Genomic DNA, 13,787 nt, shown 5'->3' on the forward strand with positions numbered 1-13,787 from the left:
ATAAATTAAATGCAATGAGGGGCAGGAGGCTCCCCCAAAAGGAGATAATGTGAATTTGCCATGCAAGTGGCCTTAAAATCCTCTTTGGAAATGGGTTGCTGGTACAGACAGAGCCGATAACCATTTACTAATAATGGTGTTCTAGAATCATCAATTGTTAGGAGCCTTACTGTTCCATTGGGAAAAACAGTATCTATTTCGTAAGGTCCTAGCCATTTTGTACGTAGTTTCCCTTGAAAATTTTCAAACCAAGAATCATACAATAAAGCCCAATTACCTTTTTGGAACTGCTTATGCTTGATGGTTTTATCATGCCACCTTGTTCTTTGTTGTTGGATCATAGTTGTTTGATGGATGGCATCTAATCTCTTTTCATCCAATTCCTGGAGCTGCTACAACCTGGCTGTCTGTGCATCAGTCAAATCAAGGTTAACAGCTAAAGTAGTTCTTAAGGTTTTAATTTCAAATTCCACAAGAAAAACAACACTTTTACCATAAACCAATTCATAGGGAGAAAATCCTATAGTATTTCTCCAGGTAGTTCTATAAGCCCATAGTGCTTCAAGGAGCCTTTGAGACCAATCCTTCCTGTTTTCCTTCACTATTTTTGTTAGAATGGCTTCTATAACTTTGTTTGTACTCTCCACTTGTACATTGGCTTGGGGGTGGTATGGTGTAGTCATTCTATGATGAATATGATATTTTTGAAGGGTGGTTTTAAAACCATGAGAATTGAAAGGAGGTCCTCCATCTGTAACTAGCTCTCTAGGCACTCCAAATCTAACAAATATTTCTTCAAATAGAAAGGCTAAAACAGATTCTTCATTAGCTCTAATGAGTGCCTTAGCCTCCACCCATTTAGTCATATAATCTGTACAAACCAATATGTAAACTCTTTGATTGGATGGAGGATTAATGGGCCCTACAAAGTCTAGAGCCCATCTTTCAAAGGGTTCAAGTATTACCTGGGGATTCAATGGCATTTCATCTCTATGATTAGGTTGACCCATTCTCTGACAGCTATTGCAGGCTCGAACATATTTCTTTGCATCCTTAAAGAGTGAGGGCCAATAATAACCCATCCTGAGAATTTTATGTGCCGTTCTCTTATCAACAAAATTCCCTCCACAAGGGCCATCATGACAAGCCTTCAGTATATCATAAACCTCATCTTCTCTAATGCATCTTTGGATTTCATGATCAAGTCATATATAGAAAAGACACCCACTTATCCAGCTATACCAAGCACTTTGTTGAATGATCTTTCTTTTCTCTCGATGTGATAGGTGTGATGGTAACTTCCCTGCAACCAGATAATTGGCAATGTCTGCATACCAAGGTGAGTGAGCAGATACTGCAAATAAATATTCATCAGGAAAGGAATCATCTACTGGAGTATTATCATCAGCTTTTAACCGAGAAAGGAAATCAGCAACTACATTTTCTTTACCTAGTCGATCTACAATTGTCATGTCAAACTCTTGTAATAACAATAACCACCTGGTGACTTGAGCATTTGTGATAGATTTGTTCATTAAATACTTAATAGCCAAGTGGTCAGTATGGACAAAAGTAGAGTAACCAGTAATGTAATGTCAAAATTTATTAATAGCATAAATGACTGTTAAAAATTCATTTTCCGTCACTGTGTAATTAAGCTCAGCAGGAGTCATATTTTTTTAGAATTTACACTCGGATATTCCACAGTTTTCATTTTTGCTTTGTTGACGTTTCGAGTCTAGACCTAGACTCATCAAGTCCTGATGATGAGTCTAGGTCTAGACTCGAAACGTCGACAAAGCAAGTCCTGATGATGAGTCTGGGTCTAGACTCGAAACATCGACAAAGCAAGTCCTGATGATGAGTCTAGAACTAGACTCGAAACGTCGACAAAGCAAGTCCTGATGATGAGTCTAGGTCTAGACTCGAAACGTCGACAAAGCACAAGTCCTGATGATGATTCTGGGTCTAGACTCGAAACGTCGACAAAGCAAAAATGAAAAATGTGGAATATTCGAGTGTAAATTCTAAAAAACCTGACCACAGAAATCTACAGTCATATTTTTACTAATAAAATAGATAGCATAAGGAAGATGATTTTCCTCTTGTCCCAAGACAGCTCCAATTGCAGTATCCGAAGCATAAGAGGATATACAGAAGGGAAGTGCCCAATCAAGTCCCCTTAAAACAGGAGCTGTAGATAACTGATACTTGAGTTCATCAAATGCTTTCTGGCAAAGATCAGTCCACTTGAATTCAACATTTTTCATAAGTAACATAAACACAGGAGAAGCTATTTTAGAATTTTTTTTGATAAATCTTCTGTAGTATCCTGCATGTCCTAAAAACTTTTCACAACAGTTTGTGTTCTAGGAATAGGAAGGTTCTGAATTACCTATATTTTGGATGGATCTACCTGAATTTCTTGAAATGAAATAAAGTGTCCAAGTACAATTCCCTCATTCATCATCATATGACATTTTTCAGTACTTAAGGAAAGGTGAGCTTGTACACAACATTTAAGTACTTTCTCAAGGTTTTGTAATGCATCCTCAAAAGACACACCATAAGGGGTAAAGTCATCCATAAATATCTCCATAGAGTCATTAAGCATATCAGAAAATATTCCTATCACTGCTTTTTGAAAGGTTGCTGGTGCATTACATAGTCCAAATGGGATAACCCTATAAGCAAAAGTTCCCCAGGGACTAGTAAAAGTGGTCTTATCTTGGTCTTGGGGTGCAATTTTGATTTGATTATATCCACTAAAACCATCTAAAAAGGAGAAGAATTTCTTCCCTAACAAACTATCTATCACCTGATCAATGAATGGCAAGGGAAAGTGATCCTTTTGAGTGGCTTTATTTAAGGCTCTATAATCTACACACACTCTCCATTTCCCATTTTTCTTAGGTACTATTACCAACAGAGAAACCCATTCACTGTCATATATGGGATATATAAACCCTGTGTTAAGCAATTTTTGAAGTTCTTCTTTAACAATTTCCCTCAAATTGGGATTCATTCGTCGCCGGGGTTAACAGATTGGTCGACAACCTTCCTTGATATAGATGTGATGAGTACATAATTCAGGAGAGATTCCCTTCATATCTGTATAGTCCCATGCAAATGCTTTCTTATTTTCACGAAGTAACTTCATTAGTTGTTGTGTTTCAGCGTTTTTTAAATTAGGGTTTATGTTCAATGTCTTGCCAGGTTTGATTTCTACTGTTATGCTTTTATAGGAGATGGTAGTTGATTTTTGAGGTAGATCTTTAGATTTAAGCTTTCCCTGGGTATCAGATTCCAAAATTGCAGTCAACTGATTATATGTTTCAGAAGTGACCGAGGAGGGTTCACAAATAAAATTACTAATTACTTCATCCTCCGTGGTATCTTTAAGACTTAAGGCTTGTTCGGTAGTCAAAATAGGTTAAGTAGCATTATCATCATAGTCTAACCATACAGAATTATCATTATTAATCATGGGTGTGGCATGAGGGTAGAGAGTAAGTTGCTTGGTTTCACATCCATTAGAGATTGTCATTGAACTAGATCTACAGCTGATAAAGGCATCGGCTGTGGCCAACCAGGGCCTTCCCAGAATTAGAGGATGTCCCCCCAACTTTTTTTTAGTCTGCAATACCACAAAGTTAGCTGGGTAATTCCAGGATTCAACTAAGATGATTAGGTCTTCAATGACTCCTTCCAGTTTAATTGTAGAATGGTCAGCTAAATCTAGAATGGTTGGTGTTTCTTTGATCACATTCTTCAGCTGTAACAGTTGTGAAGTTTCAAGAGTCATAATATTTATAGCAGCACCTAAATCTACCAAAACTCATGAAATGATAGTTTTTCCGATTTGTACTGTAACCGTAGGATGGCCAGGATCACCATATTTAACAGGAGGGACTTTATCAGACATTAAGGCAGATAGATCACCCGTAACATGAACTGTAAGGGGATCTTTAGCTTTCCTACTGGGTTTCTTAATAAAAATATATCTCATAGTTCTAGCATAAATTGGTACATCTCTAAGTGCTTGTAAGAGTGGAATTTTAACATAAAGATTATGTAATTCCCCTAAAAGATTGAAAGCAGGTGGCTCAGGCGTTTTAGTCAAAGCTAAACGCTCAGGGAATGGTGGCTCTACTGTTTCAGCACCCTTATTAGAGGGTGGTTGTACCTCCTTAGATAAATTATTTTTCTGTCTCTTCTTTATCAGAATCAGATGAGGTAATATCATCAATAATGGGTTTGACTATTTTCCCAGATCGTAAATGAATATCATTACATTGCGCAGGGAAAACATGAAGTATAGGCTGGTTCTGAATATCAATGACTTGCACAGCTTTATTATTGGGGTTAGGGTTTGGTTGTACAGGCAGCTGGGGTCTCATCATTTGATTATTTGGTGGGGCACCTGATGGTAGAGGGAGTGGTTGCTGAAACTGAGGAAATTGATTTTGAAACGGGAGTTGTTGACCTCTCTAGTTTGGATTCCATTGATTAAAGTAAGATTGTTGTTGTGGAGGCCAAGGAGTCCACATTGCTGGGTCTATGAAGGGAGGGTTTGTTTGTTGCATGGGTGGGTAACTCATTTGATTGAAGGGCGGGTAGTTTGCTTGATTAAAAGAAGGATAATTATTCCAACGATTAGAAGATGTAAATGGCATATTAGAGTTCATACCTTGTCCTCGTGGTTGCCATTGCCTTCTCTATGTCAGCAGATAGACTGCTTCAGCTTCTTCTTCGGTTGGTTGCAATGCTTCTTTTATTCCTGGTAAAGAAGGGCATTGTTGTGTTTCATGATCCTTCTCACAAAGGGTGAAAATTGGCACTTTGTCCAATGGGCATTCTCTTAGTGGGTGTTTATCTCTGCATTTGGGATAGAAGACAGCCAAAGCAACTTCTGCTTCTACTTGTTTCTTCTTAACTTGCAAGGTGTCAATCTGTGAAGCAAAAGAACTTAACATTTTAGTTTTAAATTCCTCAAGTAAATTACCTATTTCAGCTCTTGTTGCTCCTCCACTGGCTGATTTTTGAACTCTTGAATATGTATTATCCCTGCTGTTTGATCTATTCCTTGCAGCTCCTCTTGAACATCTTTTGCAGAGGTTAACAATTTCATCATATGATTCTTTAGATATGTCCCCTTTACCAAGCATATTTAGCATGTCTAGACAATCATCCCTTACCCCTTTCAATAATATTGTTTTAAGAATATCTTTACTTACATCGGGATGATTGGATCTCTGCAGATTATATTGTAGCCTTTCCACAAAGTCCTCCAAATTTTTGTCCTCCTTTTGTACCATCTTAAATAGTTCCTCCCTTTTTTCTCTCGTCCGGCAGTAGTCTTGATATTTGGTCAAAAACTTTTGTTTCATTTGTTCCCATGTTGTGATTACATGGCCTCCCAAACTCATGAACCATCTTAGTGCATTTCATTTTAGTGTTGTTGGAAATAGCTTTAGTTTCTGAGCATTAGTAACATAATCATAGCTTCTGCATAATATATCAAACTCAAAAAGAAACTCATCAGGATCTTCAGAAGATAAACCATGGAAGTTAGGTAAGGCTGAAAGTGGGATATTCTTCATGGGAGTTGCTCCTCTGGGAAGATCACCAATAGGAAATCCCAAGGTAGAGAGAGAATTCTCATCTCTTCCTTCTCCTCCTACCTGTCCTCCACCAAAGAATCCTTCATTGTTCCCTTCCATTGGTTGTTCTCCTGCTACACTTGCCCTGTCTTCAATGTTTTATGTTGGCTCCTCAATGTCTTCGACTAGTTCCTCATTGTCTTCTACTGGTTCCTCAATATCTTCTACCGTTTCCTCAACCTCTTCAAGGCCCACAACTTCCTCCGTTTCATAGTTTGTTTGAAGAGAATCCTGAGTCTTTGGCTTTCAAGAGCTTAGCCTCTGAGAAGTTTCAGCTTTTGATATAATCTCATCAATAAAGGTCTTTCTTCCTCCTCTTCCTTTGCCCTTGCCACCTGTAGGGTTAGTTTTCTTGCGTCCTCTCATGCATTCTGCACATCTGAAAGAAAAACATTAATGCTTTTGAAATCTACAATTGCCTTCCCCGGAAACGGTGCCAAAATGTTGGTCACTTTAATTGCTCATTAATTCAAAGAACTAAGTGCTACATGAATTGTCAACCCAGGGAAGTCTGTTTATTTCAAAGGCAACCACAAACTGTATATGCTTAATCTCAAAAGCAATGAAAAGTTGTAGTAATAATTATACTAATCACACCTTGCTTTCAACAAACTGAAGCTCTACTCTGAGTTACAGCAGTAACAATCTCTCTCTTGCAGACAATTATCAAAGAATCCTTGATTACATTAAAAAGAACAATCTAGGAAAAGAATTCAATCTGTAGAGGAAAAGACCAGTTATGTTATAATAGAGAACATGACCCTATTCCCCAGGCAGGAATCTTCAACACCTGTTTCTGATTACTATGCTTCACAAACTCACTCTGTAAACCCGGCTACCAATTAAAATACTCACTGATTAGCTATGAATGAATTTATGAAAACAATTCAATAATCACTTGGAAAGCAGAGTTTCAACAATAAGTATAGAGTTCCAGTAACACATAAGCAAATTCAGTAAACAGGATTTAACAAGGTATGAATGGAAAATAATATTTAACACACTACAGGAATTAATGGGTGAATCTTGTGATGAAGGCGGGCCCTTTCCTTCTCACAAGATTCCCCAGAAAAAGGAACTAAAAAGGGATGCTCAGAACATATTTTACACATCTGCCAATGTATCATATTACAAAAGATTCAAGTCCCTTTAATTTCAGCTAGACCTTCCCGCAGTGTGTCTGTAGTCCCTCTAATGTTGATGTCTCCTCTTTTTAAAGAGGGGACATCTATTACAATCGATTACATTATAAATCCTATCATTAACCCAATATGCTAAAATAGGATAATTGGTTCTTCCATTAACAAAATGCTGTTACAATGGTTGTGACAATGTCGACTTTGGAATGTAATTGTTACGGCCAGTGTAACAGTTCCTTCAGTGATCTCCTCTTGTTGCTGCCGAATCCAAAATGCAAATCACAGGATGTTCAGCAACGGGATTTGCACAATGTTCTAACTGTTTCAGCAACGTAAACTGTAATGATAAATCTGCAGTCTTCAAACTGCTTCAACAACGTTGACCGCAGTGATAAAACTGTTTCAGCAACTATCTGATTAATGATTAACTATGAAGGTAATGTAAAATTATATGTAAAATAAATTAAACATATAGTAATGAGAAGAAATATTGTATACCTTCGGAAAAATGGATTAAAGTAATAACATTGACTTTAAATATGGTTTGAAAAAGGGTGAAATGATAGCAAAATATGTGATCGAAAAGGTACAATGTAGGGTCCTAACACCGTGTTGGTGTGATGCTCATCATGCATGAGTTTGTGTCATACTGATAGGAGTCCTTTTTGACTAAGAGTTCCTGTAGTGGAACATCTCTTGGAGCCACTCCTGCGTGAGGGCATTTTTCTTTTTATGATAATGACATCACCTCTATGTACATCACCACTATTGACAACACTTAATGTAGCGGCCTACACCATCTTGACATCGGGGCCTAGAGACGTAGTCCCTCCTGGACGAACTCCATTATCAACGTCTTGTTATTTCATGTGCTGATGATTGTCATGTTCCTCTTCTTTACAACATGCAGATGTATTCATTAGTGTTCTTTTAAAAATGAAATTTAACACATCACGAAAGTAAAAGGTCTTGGAAGGGTCCTTTGTCACACCTGGACCCAGATCATTATTACTCTTGGTGTCTTTGGACTTGTGCATTGAAAATTTTAGTTTATACATAAACGGGTTCACAATAACTCCTAGCTCTTAATGGAGACTTTGGAGAGGAGGAAGTCACAAGGTGATTTGTCTTTGGCTGAAGTTTTGGTATAGCCGCATATGGAAACATATATTTCTTCTAGATTTTGGTTATGTTGCTGCAAAACACCCTATGCATGAACAAAGTTAAATGTTTCGATATGTCTTCCACTATTGATCAACACTTCTACAGCATTTGGGATTTTATTTTTCAAGTCCATGGGAATGACAGAGTTTAGGTTTCTATCTACAACGATACTACACACAGATTGGATTTTTAGATTTAATATTTTGAAAAGATTCTCTGAGTAGTATAATATTGATGCTCTTCTTCTATGTTACCACAAGTTTAGAAAATATTGCAGAGTGAGATTGCTACTCTTATTAGTGATCCTAGAACCCCAGACATTAATGATCTTGGTGCACAGTTTTCATAAGCATTAGGGGTTTTTTATATTCTTTAAGTTGCAGCTATTTGGCATTGTCTGATATATATGTTCATAAGTTTACTTGTACTTTTACATTCTAAGAAAGTTCATTTGTAGTTGAAGCATTTCTTTGAAATGGATCAAATGGATGATGTATTAGAGTTATTGAATACCCTAATTCATTCCACTATTGATGGGATGGTAAAAATTAGCAAAGTATCTCTTGTCAATATTCAAACTTGTTTGAAAAATTCACAAGAGAAGATAGAATTTCCGCAACTTGAATCACAGTTACAAAGAGATGATTTACAATAGAATAAGCATCATGACACCCATCAATAGCTAGCAAGTGGTAAAATCAGTAACATTGAGGTTGACTCCCATCATGTCTCCATTTTAGGAGCAGATTTGCATGCAGATGCAAAAATTCAACTTGTAGATGTGTCCTTTCATATTATATATTACTCAAAGCCCATCTAGTTTTAGAGTGTTGGATTTCTTATGAAAAATTATCTTCAACTTTTCTAGATTCTGCCCCTCTTCCACAAAAACCACAACAGAATGTTAAATGCCAACATTGTGTGTGAGTTGTCCATATGAAAGATCATTGTTTTGATATTCATCCATGTGAGCACTGTCATAAAAACGCTCATTCTTCACACATATGCTTAAAAAAAAAGCCTATTGCAAGAACAAAGATTCATCTTGGATGGATCGCTTCCTGGCAATGGGCTTCAAAAACCAAGAAGATATTTCAGTCATATGTCAAAATTTTTTCTAAAGTATTGAAAAGTCTTATAGTTGATTTGTGTCCATCTTCTCATCTTGTATCTGACAGGGGGGAAGTGATGGTCATATACAAGCTTCAAAGCCACATCAAGTGAGCCTGATCCATAACCTACCATATCAGATTCAGAGTTGTAGCTAGAGATAGAGATGCCCTTGAGCATGCCCTTGGATGGTGTTCATCCTTAAATCATATATGAGGGGTTGAGACCTCCCTCTTTAGGTTGAACTTATCCCTCTTCAAATAATTGGGGACACTTCCTCTAGCAAAACACTTCAACTTCTTGCCAGTTTTGGAAGAGTTCCAAGAATTGCATTATGCATTCCAGAGTTGGCGGTCATCCTTAAATCACCGCAGGTTGTATACCTCCATTTTCTAGGTTGAAGGTTTCCCTCTCCAAATTATTAGGGAAACTTCCTCTATCAGAACATTTCAACTTCTTTCCAGACTTGGAAGAGTTTCGGGAACTGCACTAAGCATTCTAGTGTTGGTGGTCATCCTTAAACCACCCCCTTATACCAACATTTTAGAGAGCACATTCAGCCTAGTTTTGCCATGCATATTTTTGCACATTTTGTATTACAACTCTCTTATTGGACACATACGTACCCCTTCAGATTAAGGGGGGGGGATGTTGAACAACTAATCCTATAAGGGTTGGTGTGGAAGTTGAACAATTAAAGGGAGTCCAAGAGACCACTTGGGATATGAAACCAAGGGTCACTCCAATGTATTATAAATATGTATCATTGTGAATAATAGTGAATTCAAGGCTTGTCCTTCACACTCTTGTCTTCACCATGGTTATGTTTAACAAATAGAGAAGAAGGGGATAAGACAAAGTTTGCTAGAATCAAGGGAGAGATTAGTGGTCAAAATCTACTTCAAATGTTAGTTGACGGTCTTTTCATCTGATACGAAATCAAATACTTGTTCATAGTAAAACCTTATTTTAAGAAGTATATTGATGTAGATGAATCATATAGAAAAATGATGGCTCTTAGTTACCCAATAGATGAAGAATGGGAGTTGTTGGTAAATTTTTTTCACTAAATTCAGCTTATCAATGAAACATATCACAACTATTAAGCATTTTGAGCAACAACAACAGAGAAATTTCAAATACATTGAACCTGAATGCAAAAATAAAGCATAGTTGCAGATATTTTTGGAGTAGTTTTCTGAGAAGTTTTCTACTTTTAGTTAAAGCAGTGTTGCAAAATCTTGATAACATCCCGATTTTATCTCGAATTTACGATTTTTTGGCATAGCTGATGTTTTTCGACTTTTATAGATATTTTGATGGTATCTTGATTTTGCTGATTTTTACCAATTTTTATCGATATTTTCCCAATTTTTATGATTTTTTGGTTCTTTGGACCCTTGTTGATTTTATCCCCGTGCCGATGTTCGCAGCATTGGAACTTAAATGTTGTTTAACATTATCCAAAGCTTTGGATAAAGAATAATTTGAATGAAAATATTTTAAGAGATAGGATATTTTTTAAAGCACTCTATATATACCTTATTTTTGAATAAGAAAGGGTTGATTCCCGGAGAAAGTTTCTGTAATATTATTGTAATACATTCAACTTGGATATAATCAAAGGCTTCTGGTTTTCATTCATGATAGAAATTGTGTACTTTTGAGTTATTCTTATAATTTCATAGTCTATTTCTGCTTATATTTGAAAATAGTATAGGACGTTGGGAAGGGCTAGATTGAATATCAAACTCCCTGGTGTCCATCTGCAAAGTTATGTTCACAACTGAGTTAGAAATTAAACAATTTGTTTAATTTATTTCCCATAAATCTTTAGATTTTTTATTATATGTTGTACTTGGATATATTTGTGTTGACTATAGAGGTTCATCTTTATGTCTCTGCTATTATTAGATGATTAAATGTTCGGGGATAATGTTTAGCCTTCTAAATTCCTCTTTCAATTCCTCTCAATTCCTCACATTGATGCTTTGGATCATTTCTTTGGTTGAGGACTGTATACAAATATACAAAATTGGGGATCAAGAAAATAAATAGAGAAGAAAAAACATAGGTAACAATGGATTGAGAAGTAGATGTTGTAACAACAGATGCCATAACAACATGTCAATGTTAAATCTGCTAAAAATTATGTAAAAAATGATGCTGTAACACTCATTACTATTGACAATGTTGAAACTGCAATAAAAGTTGATTCTATAACAACTAATACTATTAAAACTACCAAAACAATGACCATTATAGCAGATGTTGTAACAATGGATGTTGTAACAAAAAATGTTATAACAATTGAGGGGGTAGAAATCAAATTCGTCTTGCTTGTTAGAGCTTGAAAGTGGGTAGCCAAAGAGTTGTTTCTTCCACCCAACACTACACCAGCACTTGGGGGATCAAGAAAACCAATTGAGAAACACAAAATAGGTAACAACGGATTGAGAAGCAAATGTTGTAGCAAAAAATGTTGTAGCAACAAATGTTGTAATAATAATATTGTAAGAACATATTTGTTGTAGTGGATACAACCACCTTCCAAAATTTTGCCTTAGCCTGTTTTGGAGCCTCCCTACCGACCTTCACAACAGCTTGCCTTGCTTCGTCAAGTCCTCAAGCTTCAGTGTCTTTCTTGCTCAAAGGCAGCCTGTCGATCATAGTTTGATCTTTTCCCTTCACAGGTTGCTCATCCGGACTTGGTCCAGCTGCAGGCTGAGAAGTTTCTCAGTGAAATTTGTGCATTTATGGAGGGCAGCCAGCCTTCCCTCCAGGGATTGCTTAATTCCCTATGACAGCCTGCTGGGCTCCAAGATTGTGTAATCCTGCCAACCAACCCTCCCAATAGGATTTGTGCAATTTTTCCCATCAACAGGCAGTTCAGCCCAAGATTTGCGCAAATACTGGGAAACAGTCAGTTGCGGGGCCCAAAAATTGTGTAATCCCCTTGGGCAGTCAACCCAACTTACAGTTAGGAATGCACATTTTCTCCAGTAGTCAAGTAGTCTTTTACATGTGCAGCTATGTTAACCGGTTCCCTCCGGGACTGAGAAAAATAGATTTTCATGCATGGTTATCTCTCCCAAGGTAGCATACAAAGGCATCCCTTGTTTCAGGGATCTATGTTTAGCAGTTGGAGGTTACATGCAAGGAATAATTCAGAAATCTCCCTCTAAGTGTCGCTTCCCCTAGATTTGTGGCATGTGCGTCATAACCTCGATGTTATCAAAACTCATCAATGAGACGCTGCAGAGCTCATTCCTCACATCAACCTTGTAGCTCTTACATCCCACATCACATCTAGGCACAGTTGGCACATTCAGCTCAACTGTTTTGGGGTAAGATCGCTTCCCATGCCTTGTGCTGCATTTCTGTAACTTTTTGTTTATTTGCTTGTGTGAGTGTTGTTTGCATGATCTCTTTGAACACCTATTGTCGTTTACATATATTCTAGCTTGTCCTAGCTCTGTTTCAATTTTCGTTGCTATCTCACTGCTATCGCATGCATGAAATTGTTTTGCATGAATGTTCGCCCAACTAGCGAACGACCTCACCCACATGCATGTTGATCTGTTTTCTCAATCCTCCATTCATGTTTTGCATGCACTGTTTATCACTTTTTCTATCACTTAGTGTCGCCATGCATTTCATCGACTTACTTGCTTTTAGTTGCCCGTCGGCGAGTCGGGCCAACCTTGGCCCGGTCTCTGCCTTCACCAAGGCTACATTGCACAATCTGTAGAAGGAAATCTTACCTTCCTCTCCAGATTTTCACATTCTGGCCTAGCACTGCCCTCCTGGATTGAATTGTACATTTCTCGAGGTCAGCGCCTGCTTGGCCCAAAAATTTGCGCAAATATGTCCCTGGGCCAGTAGTCTTTCCCAGCTAGAATCGCGCATTGTGCAATCCCAACAGCCAATTTCCCAACTGGATTGCGCATTTTTCAGTTCCAACAGTCAGTTAGTCTCCCAGTAGCTTGGACTGTGCCTTGTGCAGTCTTCGCATTCAGTCTCCCCACCTCCCAGCCGAAATTGCACAACCTTCATGATCATTCACCCAAGTATGTTGCAAGTTATTTCTCACGTTCATTTTAGTTTTCAACTGACAGATTGATTGTTATGAGTGTTGCCATGTCTCCAAGTATCACAGATGTTCATCTGCCTCTCAGCGGTATAGGTACAATGGTTTCCCAGAGAGCAGAGACAAAGACACCATTCATATCACACTTGGGGATGCATTCGATCAAGTGTCCATGGGCTTACCTACTCATGAAGACATCAAGTTGTTTGTGGACAAGGAAATCAAGCAGTATCATGAACAATAGTTGAAGGCAACATATCTAATGCAGCGAATGCAAGAGGAAGGTTGTTGACAACATAGAGGCAAAGAAAAGTTGCAAGATCAAGAAGATCCACTAATAATGAAAGAAACTTTGGCAACTCAGGCTATGAAGTGACGACGCGACATGAAGATCGTGCGAAGGCAGAAGATGGAACAAAGAAGGACTTGCATGTGCTGAAGCAACAACTCAGGAAGAACTTGAAACTGCACAGACAATCCAATGAGTTGCAGCAGGAACTTGAACAACAGTGGGCGCAACATGCACTCAAGGATGAAAATACGCCAGTACGAGTTAAGGATCCATCCCAATAGCTGATACAAAGCAAACATGGTGAGCAGTGTTGTTGATCTCATGCAAAG

The sequence above is a fragment of the Pinus tabuliformis genome, chromosome 5_1, assembly GCF_031772625.1.
Source record: "Pinus tabuliformis cultivar Carrire ecotype Pingquan chromosome 5_1, CPIR1, whole genome shotgun sequence".
In the NCBI taxonomy this organism is placed as follows: domain Eukaryota; kingdom Viridiplantae; phylum Streptophyta; class Pinopsida; order Pinales; family Pinaceae; genus Pinus; species Pinus tabuliformis.